The sequence below is a fragment of the Gossypium raimondii genome, chromosome 7, assembly GCF_025698545.1.
Source record: "Gossypium raimondii isolate GPD5lz chromosome 7, ASM2569854v1, whole genome shotgun sequence".
In the NCBI taxonomy this organism is placed as follows: Eukaryota; Viridiplantae; Streptophyta; class Magnoliopsida; order Malvales; family Malvaceae; genus Gossypium; species Gossypium raimondii.
This window is the reverse complement of record NC_068571.1, coordinates 11,974,881-11,996,229: the sequence shown is the minus strand read 5'-3', so window position 1 is coordinate 11,996,229 and position 21,349 is coordinate 11,974,881. Positions and strand designations below refer to the sequence as shown.

General features: G+C 31.5%; 1 non-coding gene and 1 pseudogene across 1 annotated transcript; one reads left to right on the top strand and one right to left on the bottom strand.

Annotated features, from left to right (window-relative positions):
• The first annotated feature begins 4,114 nt into the window (after positions 1-4,114).
• Positions 4,115-4,223, top strand: LOC128042703 (small nucleolar RNA R71). Its single transcript, XR_008198216.1, has one exon. It is a non-coding gene; the product is annotated as a small nucleolar RNA R71 (small nucleolar RNA).
• Positions 4,224-11,099: 6,876 nt separating this feature from the next.
• LOC105763962 (uncharacterized) lies at positions 11,100-18,580 on the bottom strand (annotated as a pseudogene).
• Between the last annotated feature and the right edge of the window lie 2,769 nt (positions 18,581-21,349).

Sequence of the window (21,349 nt, the reverse complement as noted above, 5' to 3'; positions counted from 1 at the left end):
TAATAATCATTCTTAGTATTTGAATCAAATGCTCACTTTGATTCTTTTATGGGATTATAGACTAATTTAGATTATCTACTGAAGTATGTCCTCTTTCTCGCAATGTAAACGTTCCTTACAATGCTACTAATATTCAGTTTGAACTTTAGACGATCTATGAGCTAATATTTACTTGTCACAATTTTGCTATGCATGCAAAATATAAAAGACATAAATAAAAAAGACATAATAGTGAAATGTGAAATTAAATTTATTTATTTTTTTCATCATTCAAATAAATAGAAAGCAGTTACATATTCACTACAATATAAGCACATTTCCCAATATTGTGATCATTATTTCGACATGGATTTGCCTCTGTCCATTTTGAAACATAATCTACTGCAACCAAAATGAATAAAAAACCAAACGATGATGGAAAATGTCCCATGAAGTTAATACCCCAATAGTCAAAAATTTCAATCACCAAAATTGGATTCAAAGGTATCATTTTTCGTTTTGAAATGGATCCATATTTTTGGAAATTTTCACATGATTTGCAAAAATTATAAGTGTCCTTAAATAAGGTTGTCCAACAAAATCCACATTAGAAAACTTTTGCACCAGTTTTCTTGGATGAAAAATGACCACCACATGCCTCAGAATGAAAAAAATTAATGACACTATGTACCTCATTGTCAGGTATGCATCTTCGAAAAATTTGATTTGGGCAGTATCTGAAAAAAAAATTTACCTCAGAAAAAAAATTTCCACTGAGATGGAATTTTTCCTGTAGCATGAAAATTAGCAATGATAACAAACCATGGTATAACAAAGATATTTATAAGTTGCTCATTAGGAAAAATACAATTAATGGGTGAAGTTTCAAAAGATTTATCACAAACAAGTCTTGAAAAATGGTCAACCACAACATTCTCTACTCATTTCTTATCTCGAATGGTGATGTCAAATTCTTGAAGAAGAAGGTAAGATCCAACAAGGTAAGATATTTTAAAGCTACATGATCACTAAAGACAACAACAGATGATCCAACAAGGTAAGATCTGAATTTTTCCAATGTAAAAACTACTGCAAGTAATTCTTTTTCAATAGTAGAACAATTCATTTGAGAACTATTTAAAGTTTTACTTGCATAATAAATGAGATTTGGTTTCTTATCTTTCCTTTGTCCTAACACAGCACCAACAGTGTAATCAGTAGCATCACACATTACTTCAAATGGTAAAGACCAATTAGGGGGTTTCATAATAGGAGCAAAAGTGAGCATACTTTTAAGTTTTCCAAAAGCCATTTCACACTTTTAAGCCTATTCAAACACACTATCCTATAAAATCTCCTATAAAATCATGCGTGTCCTAAAAAAGACCTATTGTCCTTTACAGTTTTTGGTGCTAGCAAAATGGAAATTAACTCAATTTTTGACTTGTCTACCTCAATCCCTTCTGAAGAAACTATGTGTCTCAAAAAAATTCCTTTAGTGACCATGAAATGACATTTTTCCCAATTAAGAAGAATTTTTTTTCTTTACGTCTGATTAAAACCTTTTCTAAATTGGATAAGTAATCAAATGAATCACCAAAAATAAAAAAATCATCTGCGAAAACTTCTAAAATGCGTTCAACCATATCACTAAAAATACAAAGAATGCATCTCTAAAACGTTGTTGGTGCATTACATAATCCAAAAGGCATCCTTCGATATGAAAAAGTGCCAAAAGGACATGTGAAAGTGGTTTTCTCTTGATCCTCAAGTGAAATTGCAATTTGGTTATACCTAGAATATCCATCTAGAAAACAATAAATTCATGCCCCACAAATCTTTCTAAGATTTGATCCATGAAAGGTAAAGGGAAATTACCGTTTTTGGTTACTGAATTAAGTTTCCTATAGTTAATGCACATGCACGAACCAGTAACAGTACTAATTGGGATCAATTCATTATTTTCATTTTTTACTACAGTGACCCCAGATTTCTTGGGTACAAAGTGGGTAGGACTTCCCTATTTGCTGTCAAAAATAGGATAAATGATTCCATTATCCAAGCATTTAATGACTTTATTTCTCACCACTTCTTTCATATTAGGATTAAGCCTTCATTGCATTTGCCTAGAGGGTTTAGCATTTTCCTCTAAATAAATGTTATGTGTGCAAATCAATGGGTTAATTCCTTTTATGTCAACTATGGTCCATCCTAATGCATTTTCATACATTTTCAAAATTTTTAGTAGCTTACCTTCTTGGTGTGCATCAAGTTTTGAGAAAATTATGACTGGAAAAGTTTCATTCTCACCCAAAAATGAATATTTCAGATCACATGGCAGTTGTTTCAAATCAAGCTTGGGTGGTTGATTAACTGATGGTGTTAAAACATCTGTAGTTGCTGGAAGTTCCTTAAACTTTTTTTCCAATAAAAGCTATTATCTTGTCCCTGAAAAGAATTTAACACAATCAATGCATGGATTTTTTATTTTTTCATCAATTTCAAATTCAGTTAAATAATTTTCCAAAGGATTGAATAATTTGGAATTGATGAACTATTCATGGACAAGTTGTTCAATGAAGTCCACTTCATGTACATCAGAATCTTCAGTAGGTTGCTTACAAAAATTAAACACATTTAATTCTAATGCCATCTTTCCAAAAGACAAGTTTAGAACACCATTCATGTAATTAATCAAAGCATTAAAAGTTGCAAGGAATGGATGACCTAAAATAACAAGGATTTGTACAGTAGAATCTGAGACAGGATGTGTGTCCAAAACAATAAAATCTTCTACTATCCCTAGAGGAATTTTGACAAATCGATCAACTAACTGAAGTGTGACAGATGTTTGCTTAAGTTCACCTAAACCTAATTGCTAATAAACAAATAAAGGAAAAATATTAACACTAGCACCAAGGTTAAGCAAAGCACGCTCTATTATAGTGTTCCCAATGATGCATGAAATTGTAGGGCAACAATGATCTTTATATTTAGATGGAGTGATATGCTTAATGATTGAACTCACATGTTCAATTAAAAAGGCTTTCTTTTGCACATTATGTTTACTTTTAATTGTGCACATATCTTTCAAAAACTTAGCATATGACGGAACTTGTTTAATCGCATCCAATAAAGGAATATTAATCTTGACTTGTTTGAAAATTTCTAAAATTTCAGCATTTTGATTCAAATTCCTTATTGGTTGTAATCTTTAAGGGAAAGGAGCAGAAATCCCACATTTTTCCTTGTCTAGGTTGTTAGAACTTTTAGGCTTACCATCATCCTTACCACTACTTTGTGGAGTAAGAGAGGGCTCTTGGGCTTTGGAAGGAATGCTCTTGTCGATGGACTTCCCACTTCGAAGAGTTGTGATAGAATTCACATCTTCTTTTTGGATTTCTTCAGGACAAGAAACATGACATTGAGTAGAAGGATTAGGTTGAGGTTGAGCAGGAAACTTACCTTTTTCTTGAATGCGCAATGAAACTGTCAACATAGAAAGTGTGTTTTTGCATTCATTGATATCTTGTGAATTCTGATTGTTGACATTTGTTTGTGTTTGCATGAATTCTTGCAATTTCTCCATTAAACTTTAACATTATGGTTGGGTCAGAGTGTGGAGAGGTTTTGGAGGCTGGGGGAAACTAGCATGATTATTATCCTGCCAGCTGAAGTTAGGGTGGTTTCTCCATTGAGGGTTGTAAGTGCTTGAGTATGGAGAATGAAAGGTTTTTTTGAATATTTCCATAGCATTTTCTTGATCATGCAATAATTCTTTGAAAAATGAAATGTTTGGGCATTCCACAGTAGAATGTCCCATGATTTTACAAATACCACAAATTTCTTCAATTTTTCCTGGTTTAATTTCTTGTACTTTCCTAGGCTCCATGGCTTGAACCTTTATTGACTAAGGTGATATTTTCCTTTACTATTAGCACGATCTGATCTAATGGAACCTTCAAAATAATTAACTATGTGCCAAGATTGTGAGTTTTCTACCGAATAATCTAGGTAGTCAAAGGCCTTTTCAGATTCTTTATCAAGGAACTCTCCATTACACATTGCCTCAACAAATTGTTTAGTTTTGGGAGTTAAACATTCATTAAATAAACTTAAAGTCCGCCAATTTTCAAAACCATGATGTGGGCAAGAACTTAAAAAATCTTTGAAACATTCCCAACATTGAAAAAATGGTTCATTTGAATTTTGCAAGAAATTTTGAATTTTCCTTTTAAAAGCATTGGTATTTTGTGTTGGAAAAAATTTCTTTAAAAATTCAATTTGCATTTCTTGCCAAGTACCAATTGATCTTGGTTTTAAAAATTGTTAAACCAAATGTTAAAAATAAAACTTCGTTAATTACAATATATCGCAAAAAAAAAGAAATAAAAATAAAGAACATACAGATTTTTACGTGGAAAGCCTTTCGGGAAAAACCCACGGGCAGAGGAGAACAAAATTCACTATGTCGAATTCGAATGATTTACAAAAGGAGTTTCGACTACATCTATTTATAAGTTGAAAAAACCTAATTCCAATCAAAGTCAAATATATTATGTTAATAAATGCTAAATATATTATACTCATAAATACTAAATCTTCTCGAAAGAAGATATATTTTGTTTAACTTGACTTACAAGCAATCTCTTAGAATTTGGGTCACACAATTCTAACAATCTCCACCTTGACATGAATTCTCAATGAACAAGTTTTTCACCTCGTCCATAGAACCCCTTAAGGGTTTAACTTCAACAATGAACACCAACCAAGTCTATGCAATGCTCAAACTTGGTTATAGGAAGTGACTTAGTCATCATATCTGCAGGATTTTCATTAGTACTAATTTTGCTCACAACAATATCACAATGAGCAATAATATCACGAACAAAATGATACCAAACATCAATGTGTTTTGTTCTCTCATGAAACATTTAATATTTTGTAAGAAATATGGCACTCTGACTATCACAAAATACTGTACTGATTTGAAGGTCCTCATTGAGTTCACTACATAGTCCCTTCAACCAAATAGGTTCCTTACAAGCCTCAGTAATTGCCATGTACTAATTGCAAAACTAATCACACAACTTCAGTGGTAGACAAAGTTACTGTAGTTAGCAAAGTGGCTTTTCAACTAATTGCACAACCTCCGATTGTAAAGACATAACCTGTGAGACATCTTCTTCTATCAAGGTCTCCAGCAAAATCAGCATCAACATACCCAATGACTCCATCTCTAGTTCTTCCAAACTGTAAGCAAACATCAGTAGTACCTCGTAAGTATCCTAAAATCCACTAAATTGTTTTCCAATGTTCTTTACAAGGATTCGCCATGTATCTGCTAACTGCACTGACTGCATATGATAAATCTAGACGTGAACAATCCATAGCATACATGAGATATCCCACTGCACTAGAGTATGGAACATGTGACATGTACTCAATCTCATCATCTGATTGTGGAGATAATGCCGATGAAAGTCTGAAATGGGCCGCTAAAGGAGTATTAACAGGCTTAGCACTCTGCATATTGAACCTACAAAGAACTTTCTCAATGTACCCCTTCTGACTTAGGTACAATTTACTTGCTTTTATATCTCTGAGAATCTCCATACCAAGTATGTTCTTTGCTAGTCCCAAATCTTTCATCACAAATTCTTTACTTAGTTAGGCTTTGACATTTCTTATCTCTCTTTTATCTTTTGCTGCTATCAACATGTCATCAACATAAAGGAGTAGATACACAAAAGAACCATCACTATTTTTCTTAAAGTAAACACAACTGTCAAAACTACTTCTTTTGAAATCATGAGAAATTATAAAGGAATCAAACCTCTTGTACTATTGTCTTAGTGATTGTTTCAAACCGTAAAGGGACTTTTTCAGCAAGCAAACATAGTCATCTTTTCTTAAGACTGTAAAACCCTCTGGTTGTTGCATGTAAATATCCCCCTTAAGTTCTCCATGTAAAAATACAGTTTTTACATCTAACTGCTCAAGCTCCAAATCATGCATAGCCATAATACGAAGCAAAGCTCTAATCGAACTATGCTACACAACTGGGGAGAACACATTTGTGAAGTCCACTCCTAGAATTTGACTGTAACCCTTTGCAACAAGCCTTGCTTTATATCTAGGTTCTTCAACTCCTGGAGTCTCTTCTTTCTTTTTAAACATTCATTTACAACGAGCAGCCTTTTTACCTTTAGGAATTTTTACAAGATCCCATGTTCTATTTTTGTGGAGTAATTTCATCTCCTCTTGCATAGCAAACATCCACTTTTCTGAGTCTTCATAGCTAACCGCCTCAAAATAATTAGATGGCTCTTGGTTTGCATCTATATCTTTAGCCGCATTTAAAGCATAAGCAACTAGATCAACCTCGACATACTTCTTTGGAGGTTTAATTTCTCTTCTAGGTTTGTTTTTGGCGATAGAGTATTGTGGTAAAGAAGCAACTATATTCTGAATTTTTGTACTGGCTTGAGGAGTCGACTCTGTTGTAGATTCTGGATTAATCTGATGCTCCACCTGCTTTTGATTTTCTTTATTAGAAGAGTCTTTAAGAGATAAGTTAGGTAGAATAGCAGTTTCATCAAAAATAACATCTCTGCTAATCATAACTTTTCTATTTTCAGGACACCATAACTTATACCCTTTTACACCAGCTTTATAATCAAGAAAAACACATTTAATGGATCTCGGTTCCAATTTTCCATTATCAACATGAGCATACGCAGGACACTCAAAGATCTTTAAATCAGAATAGTCAGCAGGATTACCAGACCATACCTATTGTGGAGTCTTTTTCTCAATGGAAATGGATGGAGATCATCAGAACAAAACTCTAAGTCATTTTCTATACGGAGGTATTTTATTTGTTTTCCCGTCTGTTTTTTAATCATATTTTTCTGAGACTTAAATGCGAAAAACACATCGCTTTTCTGCTTCAGGAAGAACAACCAAACTTTTCTGGAAAAATCATCAATAAAAGTTAGCATATAATTAGCTCCACCTCTCGAAGCCACTCTAGATGGCCCCACAGATCAGAATGAATATACTCCAATGTTCCCTTCGTGTTATGGATTCCTCTAGTGAATCAAACTCTCTTTTTCTTCCCAAAAACGCAGTGCTCACAGAACTTTAGTTTGCAAATTTCTTGCCCATATAGAAGCCCTCTTTTGCTCAATTCTGTCATGTCATTCTCACTCATATGCCCTAGGCGCATATGCCAAATTTTAGTAATATCATCATCTGACAAGGAAGAGGAAGCAAGAACTGCATCACCAGTCACAGTAGAACCCTACAAAACATATAACTAGACAGTCTTTCTCTGCCATTTCATCATAATGAGGGAACCTTTGGAAATCTTCAAAACCCCACTTTCAGCTGTGTATCTGTACCCTTTTGAATTAGGAGTACTCAATGAAATTAAATTTCTCTTCAATTTTAGAACATGTCGCACGCCACTAAGTGTTCTGAAAACTCCATCAAACAGCTTAACTTTAATCATTCCAAAACTTGCAATTTTACACGAAGAATTATTTCTCATCAAAAAAACACCTTCAGACATTGTTTCGTAAGTTGTAAACCAATCCCAATTGGAACTCATGTGGAAGGTGCACCCCGAATCAAGGATCCACTCCTCGCTCACTTTAGAATTATTGGCAGAAGTGACTAGAAGTTCACCATCATTGTAGTCTTCTACAACATCAGCTTTACTGGAATTTTCTTGTTGTTTTCCCTTTTGATTCGCAGCCTCCCTTTTAATCTTGTTTTGCAGCTTATAGCACTCAAATTTAATGTGTCTTTTCTTCTTTTAGAATTTATAAGTTTTACCTCTATTTGAAAACTTCGATTTACCCTTAGATTTACCGCAAGGATTTCGTTTCTGTGTCCTTCCACGATCATCATCACCATTCTGTTGTTGTCTCTCATGAACAATGAGACTCTCTCCCTTAGATTCGAGTTTAACCACAAGATGCTTCATCTTATCAAACGAGGTCAAAAAATCATAAACCTCATCAATTGTGAGAGACTCCCGGCTATATAAAATCGTGTCCCTAAAGGTTGAATAAGACGGGGACAACAAATAAAGTAGAATCAACCCTAGATCTTCCTTATCATACTAAACCTCCATGGCCTCCAAGCTTGAGAGAATTTCTTTAAACAGTGTTAAGTGTTCGTGCACAGATGCACCTTCCTCCAAACGATGAGCATAAAGACATTGTTTCATATGCAACTTGCTGCTTAGAGTTTTCGACATACATATTTGTTCCAGCCTCTTCCATAATGCAACGGAGGTCTTCTCCTTCATCTCATCCTGTAAAATTTCGTTAGATAAATGCAGATGTAATTGTGTTAATGTCTTCCAATCCTTACGCTTCTTCAATGCATCTGTTAATGTCGAAGTCATCTTATCCATCCTTAGTAGGGCATCCTCCAGATCCATCTACGCAAGAACTGTTTGCATCTTAATCTACCACAACGCAAATCTGGTTTTGCGATCCAACAGCGGAATTTCATACTTCAAAGATGCCATTACTGTGATCGAGATGAACAACCCAGAAACTCGGATACCAATTTGTTAAAAATAGAACGTTGGTAATGACAATATATCGCAAAGAAAAAAATAAAAATAAAGAACACACGGATTTTTCTTGGAAACCCTTTCGGAAAAAAACCACGAGTAGAGGAGAAGAAAATTCACTATGTCGAATTCGACTGATTTACAAGAGGAGTTTCGACTACATCTATTTATAGGTTAAAAAAACCTAATTCTAATCAAAGTCAAATATATTATGTTAATAAATGCTAAATATATTATACTCATAAATACTAAATCATCTAGAAAGAAGATATATTTTGTTTAACTTGAGTTGCAAGCAATCTCTTATAATTTGGGTCACACAACTCTAACACCAAATTTTCACCTTATCTTTTAAAGAAAAAGGAAATAATTTGAGTTTATCAATTTCATTAGCACAAGGTGGATCATTAAATGTGGCGCATACTTCATCAAAATCTTTAATATGTAAGTAAGGATTTTCAGACTCTAAGCCATAAAAATTAGGAAGTAAAGTTATCATACCAGGTTTGAACCAAAAGTTATTTGCATTCAAAGGTAAAAAAAAAGCAAGAGGGAGTTGAGTTTAGAGGAGGTTGCAAGTAATCACGCATGGTGCGCACTTGTCGAATCTCATTTTCATTAGGAGCTCTTTCAATCTCATCCATGGTTGGTGAATGTGGAGGTGTCTTAATCAAATTACCAACAAAAGTTTCACAATTTTTTCCAACTAAACAACTAGAATTAAAATCACAATGCCAAATATGCATAAACAAATTAGGCAGTAGAACTAGCCAAATATACGTACATAAAAAATTCTTATAAACTTGTAATCTAAATATTACCTTTATAAAGTATGATTACAGAACATACTTTAGCATTTTCCTCAATAGATAATTTTGCCAGTCTCTCTTTCTCAGCACGCTGGAATGCAGGTGGATCTGATCCTCCATCGAGCCCTCCTGAAACCTTCATGAACTGCAGCAACCAATAACAGCATGAACTGTAGCTTCAATGATAGAACAATTTCTAGTGGTACAATTGTAGTGGGCAAAAGAAGATAGGAAATCCTAGTAGGTACATTGGTGCTCACCTCTTCATAATATTCATTACAAAGTCCATAGGCAAAAGGTTTTCTCTCCTTGTGCCTACATAGCACTTCATCTAAGCTGGTTTCTTTTGACCCAGTATTTGGTTGTTTTCTAGTTAGTAAACTAGTTCGAAGCTCCCTCTCCTTTCCGTAAACTCCTCCATCTGGTCATAAGTTTAAAATAATGAAGGTATTTTCAAGAAATGAAATCAATATTTAGAAAATAAATGCAACAGAGGAAAAGTTAACTACATGCATAATACAACAAATTCAACATAACACTTGTTGTAATGATAAAAAATTGGCATCAAATTTTTCATAAAATTATTTAGATACTCCTTTGACAATGTTAGTATTCTCAAATTCAATCAACCACTTTGACAATGTTGCTTCACAAATGTAAACATGCTTTATCTGATAAACAGAGAGCTTAGTTAACCCAACAACTTATGTGTGAGAGAGAGAGAGAGAAGGGAAAAAGAAGAATCAACGCAAATATAAGTAAAAAAGAAATTGGAACTTGGAAAAATGATGAAGATCTCATCTAAGAATATAGTACCAAAAGCTGTCCACGAGGACAAAAGATAAATATAATAAAATCAATTAAACTAAAAGGAAAAAGGAAAAAATCATTATCTTGCAGTTGCTAAGTGATTTAGTTTTAGAATTTAAAATAATAAATTAATAAAAGAAAAAAACACAATGAATTTAGTTTTAGAATTTAAAATAATAAATTAATAACACAAATAATAAATTAATAACACGTACCTGCAAAATTGTTTCTACATTTTTGTATTAATATTAAAAAAACTATAAGCATAGAACATAATAAATTAGATAGTACATAGAGCTTATGAAAATGCTTTTAGTCAAACTAATATCGTAATAATTATAAAGTGGAAAAAGAAATAGATAATCTTTCAGCTAATATCTATTTGCTTACCTGCCGAAAAATGGTCATGTTAAGGTTCCCACTGTTGTCTCCATTGTCCAATGCTTGACAAGCATTTTCCATCACTTAGAATTAATATTTTAAGTGTACCTAAAACAGTAAATTCTATCAGTTAGAATTAATATTTTGTCAATTTTTTTTCAAATTCAATAGTATACTCTACTGGTTTATTGTTTCAATTTCTCTCATTAATTCCCACCATTATGCTTCTCAATATTTTGTTCCAACCTCCTTTTCTACAATAAAACAACCACAGCAACACCAATTCTTTGGTTCATTAGTTTATGACATATATTTGCCACTTGGCAATTTCATGTAAGAGACATATTCTACAGTAAACACTATCCTAGCACTGGCAATCATTGAATTTATACCAAAGGCCTATCCATCATAATATGTCATAGAATTTATAACATAGGCCCATGCATCATAACATGTTTGCATTTAGGTATACCAAGATTTATTCAACAAGTTTATCCTCTATCTCTTCTAAACCAAATAGTTATCTCTCAATTCAAGCATATCTGCAAATCATCGAGCTCACCAAATGAAAATTCTGGGATATCAATATGGCCCTTAACCGTCTTCTTCTCCTCCCGTAGATGCCACTCCCCTGATTTCCATTTAGATCCCAATTTGATCAATAAAGTGATAAATAAGCTTAGAAAGCAAAAGCATAATACCATATTTAGACCCACTTACCCTTGATTTTTAATGTCAACTCATATGTATAGCCAACACGCTTCTTGTTTCGTACAATCACCAAAAAAGCCTGCTCAAACAAGAAAAATCCACCATAAAATAAGGTTAATATCTATGTATACAACCATAGCTATTGTTTAGTTAAGCTTACATCAATGGAGTCAAATAACATTATAAGACAAAAACACAAATAGAAGTAAGAAAAATAACTCACTCGCCAACACACTTGGTTACATCAGAAATTTCAACCTTGCCACAAGATAAATCCAATGAAGCCCAAGTTCCAGCCTATGGTGAACAAGGACCAAAAAAACATTAAACGAAATCATTGAAATGTACGAAAATCTGAAATACCCATTAATAAAACCCTAGATCAGATCACAAACATGAGCATAGAAAATGCAAATTTAAAAAATAAATAAATAAGGCAATACCTTATTCCAAACAGAACCAAGAGATGTAGACTGAGATTGAGTTGAAAGGATGTCTTGAGCAGTAAGCTTCTTAGGAATAGGGAGCGGAGTAGCGTCCCCCGTCGTTTCTCTCACCCAATAAGTATCGACGCCCTTTGCCCATTGTTGCTGTCATTGTGGCGTGGACGTTCTCTACTCCTCCATTCTCCATCTCTTTATATGTTAATGGTATGGATCCAATATATTGCCCCAATTTCTTTTTTCATGTGATTTAGAGGATTTCAATATCCCAAAGAAAAAACGGCAGACAAAATCTTTGGGTTCTCCCTCTCACGAAAAAGAATAAGGGGAAAAATTGAAATGAGACCGAGAGAGAGAGAGATAATGAGAATGAAGCGGGATATGAAAAGTCTGAAGAAAACGGGAGTGAAGAAAAGTTTGAAGATTAGGGATTTTAGGGGGGAAATTGGGGTAAAATGGCGCGATTTTATAAAGTTAAATCATTTTTGCGAAAACGCCGCTATTGCTTATTTTTTGTGGTAAAAATCATTTTATTTTGAACAAAAATCATTTTATTTTTGTATTTTAATTTTATTTCTTATAATTTGGTCCTCTCCAAAATAAATAATTATACCTAAATATCCATATGAATCTATTACTTTTTTTAACTTATTTATTAATTCTATTTAAACTAATATTTAAATATATCAAATGGTTTAGATTAAATTTTTTAAATATAAAAGTATTAATTAATTGTATAAAATTTTATCATTTAACTATTTTTGTATTTTAATTTTATTTCTTATAATTTGGTCCTCTCCAAAATAAATAATTATACCTAAATATCCATATGAATCTATTATTTTTTAACTTATTTATTAATTCTATTTAAACTAATATTTAAATATATCAAATGGTTTAGATTAAATTTTTTAAATATAAAAGCATTATTTAATTGTATAAAATTTAATCATTTAACCAATCTCAAGTAAACCTTAATCTTAAACCCTAAATTAACTATTCAATATATATAAAGTCTATCTATTATATATCTCTTAAATAATTTAAACTATACTGATAATTTCAATATATTTAATTTATTATTCTCTGTTTTACAATTGTATAAGAACATATTTAAAATATAAATTTAAAAAATAATTAATCTAAACCCAAAACCCTAACCCGGCCCCTAAATCCCTAAACTTTAAATCCCTAACTCTTAACCCCTAATGTCTAATCCCTAAACCTTTAACCCCTAAACCTTAAACCCCAACCCTTAAACCATAATCCCTAATCCATAATCCCTAATCCATAATCCCTATATCCATACTCCCTAAACCTTAAAATATGAACTCCTAAACTGGTGTTAAATCTTAAATTAATCATATAACCTAAACTAAAAACCCTAAACAAATTTATTATTATCTCTTTTACAATTATATAAGAACATATTTAAAATATAAATTAAAAAAATAATTAATCTAAACCTAAAACCCTAACCTGACCCCTGAATTCCTAAACCCTAAATCCATAACTCTTAACCCCTAATGTCTAACCCCTAAACCCTAACCCATAACCCCTAAACCTTAAATCCCAACCCTTAAACCGTAATCCATAATCCATAATCCCTAAATCCATACTCCCTAAACCTCAAAATAGTAACTCCTAAACCGACCTTAAAATTTAAATAAATCATATACCCTAAACCAAAAATCCTAAATTATAGTGATAATTAATTCAATATTTTAAAAATAATATTATCTCTTTTACGATTATATAAGAAATTTTTTAATATATTAATTAAAAAACAATCAGTAATCATGTACCCAAAAACTTTAAAATTATTTTAAATAATGGTATTTTAATTTTTCCATTTATTTTATTTCAAATTATTTCTACATGTTATTATTTTTTTCTGAAGATTTTAAATATTCAATTAGAAATAAATTAAATTTTATTTAATTAATATAAATAAACTAATTAAGATAAAATATTTTTAGCGGCGCTTTTTCAAAAACGCCGCTAAAGACACCAACATTAGCGGCGCTTATCCAAAAAAAGCCGCTAAATCCCCCAGCAACAGCGGCGCTTTTTCAAAACGCCGCTAAAGACCCCAGCATTAGCGGCGCTTTTCCAAAAACGCCACTAAAGCCCCGAAAGGTAGGAAAATGACGCCGTTGGGCTTTGGTTTTTGCAAAGTTTTTCCTAAAAATGCCGCTAATGCTCATTTTTAACGGCGTTTTTCTAAAAACGCCGCTAATGCTCGATCTTTAGCAGCGATTTTCGTAAAGTGCCGCTAATGCTCGATTTTTAGCGGCGTTTTTTGTCCAAACGCCGCTAAAAGTGCCACTAAAAGCTTGTTTTGGTGTAGTGCAACCATATGGTATTATAATCACCTAATAACTTCAAGACTTATAAAAAGATTTCAAATATTTATTATGCCAATTTTTATGTCTGCAACAAATCAAGGGTAATTTATCCAAGCACTCATTGTGTCATATATTGTCTATAACAAATAAAATAATTTACTTTACAAGTATGATTATAACAAGTGATTGATAATTAATTTTAGCTCAAATGATGAGTATGGAATTTACCTTAATATTTCCCAAGAGTTTCACCCTTTCACCTTAGCATTGAAAGCTTAAAATAATAGAGCAAAAGTAAACAACTCAAACTTAGATGAAATAGACATATTAGAAATAAGAAACTTGAATTTTTACACGAATAATGAAACAAACAAGAACTTAACAAGCAAATGATCTTGAACTCAACTTCAAGATGCCTCCTAAGCTGCAACCAAAGGATTTGTGAAGAGGAAAATGACAATACCAAGGACTTGCTAATAATAAATTTCTAGGCCTACTTCTTTGTCATCTTTTGAGGTAATTTTTACATGTTAAAAGATGAATCCTTTTGTCTAATTTAACAGCTCTCAATGGGAAAATTTCAAGAGAATTGATTGATGGTCTGCATCTTGTCTATATGTTGTAAAAATTTTAACTCCAAACTACAATTGAGTTAGGAGATATGAGTCAAACACGAAAATGCGTCAAAACTGTCCATTAATGTAAAATTTGTAACTTTATCTTTACTTTTGGATTTTTCTTTCCTGATGCATTTTGGTGTTGGTGTTTGAATATTTGAATAGATCTTCAAATCCACTTTCTGAAGATATAAGGTACACCCAAAATGGAGTCCTGAAGCTCGAGACATGATCGAAACACTAAGAAGTGTTTCGACTGAACGTTTTAAATGTGTCCGAATTAAAAAATTTTAATCTTTGAGATTTGAAATTTTACTCATCATCTTGGATCAGCTTTAGGCTTAGTGTATTTAATCTCATGATTCGATGTATTGACATGTTTCACCTTCAAATTCCACATGGAAATATTTTATTAAAACTAAATGCATGAAAAACACTAAAAATACACAATATTTACAATACAAACAAAAAAAGTCAAATCACTAAAATGAATTTAAAACATATAAAAATGCTTAGGAAACCAAGAAAATGTAAGTAAGATATAGTCCAAAGTAATCATATGATGATGACTCATCAATACCAAACGCACTAGCTTTCGGTTCCTTATCCATTTGAACTCAGGCTTTTGCTTATATCAAAGTATACGAGTCACGCATCTATAGTCCATCATCCACTCAGCATTAGGGTATGTCATACTATGAACGTCACACGTGAATAAATCTATAAAAGGATTCAGGATCTATTCTTCTTGGGTCCAATGCGATGTACTGTCAGTCCAGTCAGCCACATCTATGTCTCTATATTCTAGGAGTCATCTGATCTAATGCCCAAGACAAAGCATCTCCCCAATTGGATTTGATAGACGCCATATTATTCTTTCAATCGATTTGCTCATTTTTTTTATTAGACTAAGGACATGTTTAGGTTCGTCTACTAATATAAGTTGTTTTTATGTATTACGATTTGACCACATAATACCACTTAGTATTAGTTAAATTAAACAATCAGTAAGCTAATATTTGCTTCTATTTTGCTTTACATGCAAAAACCACGTGAGGACAATATATAAAAAGTATTAATGTAATTCATGAATAATTTTCTTAACCAATCTTTTTGAAAAAATTACAAGTGTGGATAGACGAAAATAATACATTTAGGGCACCAGATCCAATGCTACATCATGCAGAATTCGTATACCCAATGTACTAGCTTTCAATTCCTTATCTTTCTGAACTCAAGCTTTCATTTACATCAAACTATATGAGTTGCGCATACATAGTTCATCATCCACTCAGAATTAAGGTATATCACACTATGAACATCACAAATGAATAAATCCATAAATGGATCTAGGATAAATTCAACTTGGGTCATGTTTGATGTATTGTCAATCTAGAAAATGGCATCTATGTCTCTATCTTTTGGGAGCCATTTGCTCCAAGCATCAAGACATCTGCCCAATTGGACTTGATTGACTTTATAATAGTCTTTCAATCAATTTGCTCAGTTTCGATTAAACTACGAATTATTTAGATTATCTACTAATATAAGTTGTCTTCTTACATTATGATCCGACCACATAATGCAACTTAATATTAGTTAAACGTTAGATGGAAAATGAGCCAATATTTGCATTCATTTTGCGTTGCATGCAAAACTCATTGAGGACATATACAAATGATTTAATGTATAATAAAATTTTATTTAAATCAATCTGTTTAAAAATTGCAATAATAAATTTGACGAATATACTACTCCAAGAGCACTAGATCCTAACGCTTGGAACCTACCCTAAATTCATGAGCTCATAAGCATATATGAGTTGGAGGGTATGCGATCTTATTATTAGAAACTTACAACTTAAAATCAAATTGTTAATTTATATTATTTGATTTTATAAAATGTATATATTTTTGTTTTATGCTCATTTTATATACTTTTTTAGGGATAATGCAAATAGAAATCTATTAAGAAGATGCAATGGATGAAAATGAAGAATATTAAAGATTGATATATTTTTAGCCTTTTTTTTTTCTATTGTTAACTATTATGTGCTACATAGGAAATTAATTTTGTGTTGCTTTGGAGACCTTTTATTTTGTTGTCAACTTTCAAGACTACTATGTGCTGCCTTGGACACTTCTTTTCTTTTGTTGCCAACTTTAAAAGCTATCATGTGCTACCTTGAAGACTTTTTTTTGTTTGTTTAAGCATGTAGGGTGGACATTAACTATATTTTTAATGTAGTGTTTGTTATTATGGTTTTAATTTAGTGTTGTTATTGTGTGTGTTTTTTCTTTTTTAATTAAAAACAAAGGAAAAGAACATTGCAATGGATTTTTTTTTATGTCTTAAACTTATTTGAATGAAAGAAAAAACATGTAAAAGTTTCGGTTAATTCAGTTAACTGTTCGAATTAATTATTTCAATCGGTTAATAGATTTAGAAAAATTTGATTCGGTTATGGTTTAGGGTTTTAAAATTTTGATTAATTTGATTAATGGTAGTTCAGTTCAAGTATTAATCGGCCTGACCGTTTGAACACCCCTACTACTAGCTGACCTAATTTGTACTATAATATAGGTGTATATTCCAGGTATTAGACTCCTAAAGAATATCACTTTAAGGGTAGTTAAACACATTATTAGATATGTTAATGACACTTTTGTTCTTGGTATTTGGTAGTTTAGAGATACAAACACGAAAAATTTGCAAATCCTCTCAACTAAAGTAAAAAATGTTTACAAACCTCAATTAGCTTTTTGTCAAATGGGCAGATGACGTAGTAGCTGAAAATAGTTTAAAAATACAAAATTGTTAAAATTATAAAATAGTGAAAAAATTTAAAACTAAGAAATTATACAAACTATTAAATATTATAAAATTGTAAAATGTAAATATATTATGAATACTCAAATGATGCTAACATAATTTGAATTCAATAAATAAGTAATGAAATTTAATTAAGAAACACTATACGAAATCATTATACCAATTAACCACATTTTCCATAAACAACATTAAAAATTAAGTTTCCATATTAATTCATTAATAAGACACCTTTGAGCTATCCAATTACGTCATTTATGTACATAATATCGACACAACCTCAGGGAACTAGAGTCTCATTTTACATATCATTATTCAATCTAAATAATCATTGTAATAGGCCAATTTTGGCCTAGGCCCAAATCACAATCACAAAACTAAACCTAAAACTAAAATAAAAATAATTAAATAATCTAAAGTCCAAATGTCCATTTACAAACAGCTCAATTTACCAGGCCTTTGACCCAAAATAAAAAAAAAAATCCTAGTGGCCCAATATGGCCCCAAAACTAAACATTTTCAAAAAAAAAAAAAAGAGACAGAAACCCTAGCCTTCAGCGCCACACATCAACATGCCCAACGCCACTGCCCCCTCCACGTCAACCTCCGTAGCTCCACAGTTGGCTTCCGTACCTGCGAGTAAGACAAAGAAAGACAGACAGAGGCAAAAAAGGAGAAAAACAGTAGCAAAATTGAATTTTTTTTTCTTTTCTTTTTTCAGCTATAAAAAGCCACCACACACAAGTTGTAATTTTTTACAACGAAATCAATACAAAGCAATCAAAACTAGAAAAAAAAATTTTAAAAGTGGTCTTTTTATTTTTCATTTCGTTTCATTTATTTATTTTTATTTTAAAAAAGAACAAACAAAAATAGTAAAAAGGGGGGGAGATCTTACTTTTTTTGATTTTGTGCTGTCGTGGAGGGAGTTGAGGCCGCCATCTCCGATGAAAGATGGCATTTTTGAGTCGGGAAAGTCAAAAAGCCAAAAAAATGGCCCTTTTCGATTTTTTTGCCACCGTGACCGGCGGCCGCCACGGTGGTCCGGCGCCGGAATCATGGCCGGGTTCTGGAGTTGAGAGAAAAGGGGAGAGGGGTTTCTGATTTTTTTTTTTAATGACAATGGGAGAAATGAGAATTTTTAAAAAAATTTTGGTTTTTATAGAGGGTCTAAACGGCGTCGTTTAGGGCCTGTTTCAGTGGTCTCAAAACGGCATCGTATAAGGCAAATAGACCCGATTTTGACCCGACCAGTGGGAGGATTCGCGTGTTTTATGTGGAAGGGTCTATTTGCGCGTTAGGCCCTTCCGCATTTTTCAGTTGTTTTAATCCAGTTTTTTTATTTCCTATTTGTACTTCAAATTTTATTTCGTTTCCGATTTAATCCTAGTAAAACGGCGCATTTCAGGGGGCGGGGATATTTCCCCATTTGGTCCCTCTGAGTTATTCGCGCCTTTCAATTGGGTCCTATAACTTATTTTTTTTATTCTTGATTTTTACCTTGACTTTCGATTAAACTTCAATTTAGTCCTTTTGCACTTATTTAGTTATAATTTTAGCCCCTATTATATTCAAAACTTATTTTATTAGGATTTAGGCCCTTAATTTTATTTCAATATCAATTTAGTCCTTTTTGTCTCTGCCTAGGTTTTAATTTCTTTTTTTTTGTTGTGTTTAATTTATTTTATTTATTTGCTTACTTTTTTATTTTTATTATTTCATTATGATTTTCATATTTAATGATGCTTTTATTTTATTTTATTTTATTTTATTCTTGAACTTCCTTGTTATTGTTATTATTATTACAACCTTAATTTCACCCATTTTTATTTACCCTTTTAATATTTCATAAAATATTTCCTTAAATATTTATTTGTGTATTTTTTATTAATCCTTGTCCTTTTAAACTTGGTACTGTCTTGTTATGTGTTATTTTATTATTGTTATTATTGTTATTATTCATTGTTATTATTTATTCTTTTGATTGTTAATATTAGCATTAAAATGTTGTATGTTATGTAATCATCATCGTTATATATGCTATGAATTGTTTATTAATACACTCGTAATGTAGTCATTCGATAATTTAATATTTTATAAATATATCATTTTAAATATTACATTAATTTTCACCCAAATTCAAAAAGGAAGACTTTTAAAAATAAGCAATATTTTGTATTTTGGAATTCGAAAAATCGTTCCCTAACTTACGGGGTTTCAATTTTTTCCGATGAATCCAAATATACGAACCATTTTCAAAAATAATTTTTCAAAATTATCACGGGAATTAAAAAAGATCGTTTTCCAACTTACGGAATGTGATTTCTTTTCTAAAACTGAGATAACCAAAAAATTATAAAAATAAATAAATTTTTTGGTATTTATTCTCGTTTCGGGATTTAAGATTATATCCTAATGTAGGGGGTATAATTCTTTCTCTCGATTGACGTGAAATACGCCCATTTTAAATTCTTTTAGATAATTTTAACAAAAGGATCGTGTTTTAAGTCTCATCAAAATTTTTAACTTTCGATATTAAGACATTAATTAATCAATTAGGTACCAATTTTGGGCATGACGAGGGTGCTAATCCTTCCTCGCACGTAACCGACTCCCGAATCCATTTTTCTCAAATTTCTTTTTTTATTTTCAAAATAAAAGTCGACCTCTTTTCAAAAAAATGGTTTCGACAGCTTGGCGACTCCACTGGGGACCTAAAATAAGAGTGTCAAGCCACAAGTTGATTATTTTTTGTCTTTTTATCAAAAATTGAAAACTTGATTTAAATATACGATCATTTCGTTGCATTTCACCTGTCTTTATTACGATCTTCATCATTGTGGTTTATAATTGTTGTGTTGGTTTAAGTTTTGGTATCTTTCTGCACATTGCATCGCATGACCGCTCGATTATACCTTTTAAGTGGGAGTGAGAAACTAATGCATTGAGACTAATGTGTAGTTGATTGATGACAAAGTGTTATCATTGACATAGGGATGTCAAAACCAATATATGACCACGTTAATCAGTTTTCTCATTTCTGATTAGACTAAGGACATATTTAGTTTCATCTACTAATATAATTTCTCTTTCCGTATTACGATCCGACCACATAATGACAGGTGTTAGTATATGATTGATCCTCATGGCAACTTTTGTCAGTATTTTACACTATTAGAGGGAAGTACTAAATTGATAGACAGAATAAAAGTGAAAGTGCCACATTAAACAAATTAAAACTGCATGTACAATATTGAAAATTTTATTAAAGTAGAGGGAGGTTTTTTCCATTATATCTAAATATATTATAACTTCAGGTGGTGTAATTGCTGTAATTTTCAGGTAAGATGTTTGATCCTAATCCTTTCATTCAAATTTTGCTAACAATTATAACTTTTATTTTTTTATATTTGTATTTTGAGAACATTTTTATTTTTAGATTTTAGTTACATCCACAATAATTTTTTAGCTTTTTTATATGTTTTATTTTTTATTAAATTTATTGATTGATTTTTTTTGTAGTTTTAAGATTTTTTCATTATCTTAATAAGAACTATTTTTAATTTTTGGTTAAAGGGTTAAAAAGCGCTCGATAAAAATAAAAATAAAATCAATTGAGCCTTCATGAAAAAAGTACATTCAATTGAGCCTTTCATGATTCAAAAAAAATATCAATTAGCTCCTTCCATTAATAAAATCGTTAATTGTACAATTTGACCATTAATAGTAATAACATGGTTAATGAAAGCCACTAGAAATTGTCACATGGTAATACGCTGATGTGGCATGCTGACCTAGCATGCCACATCATCAAAAACAAAAAGTATTA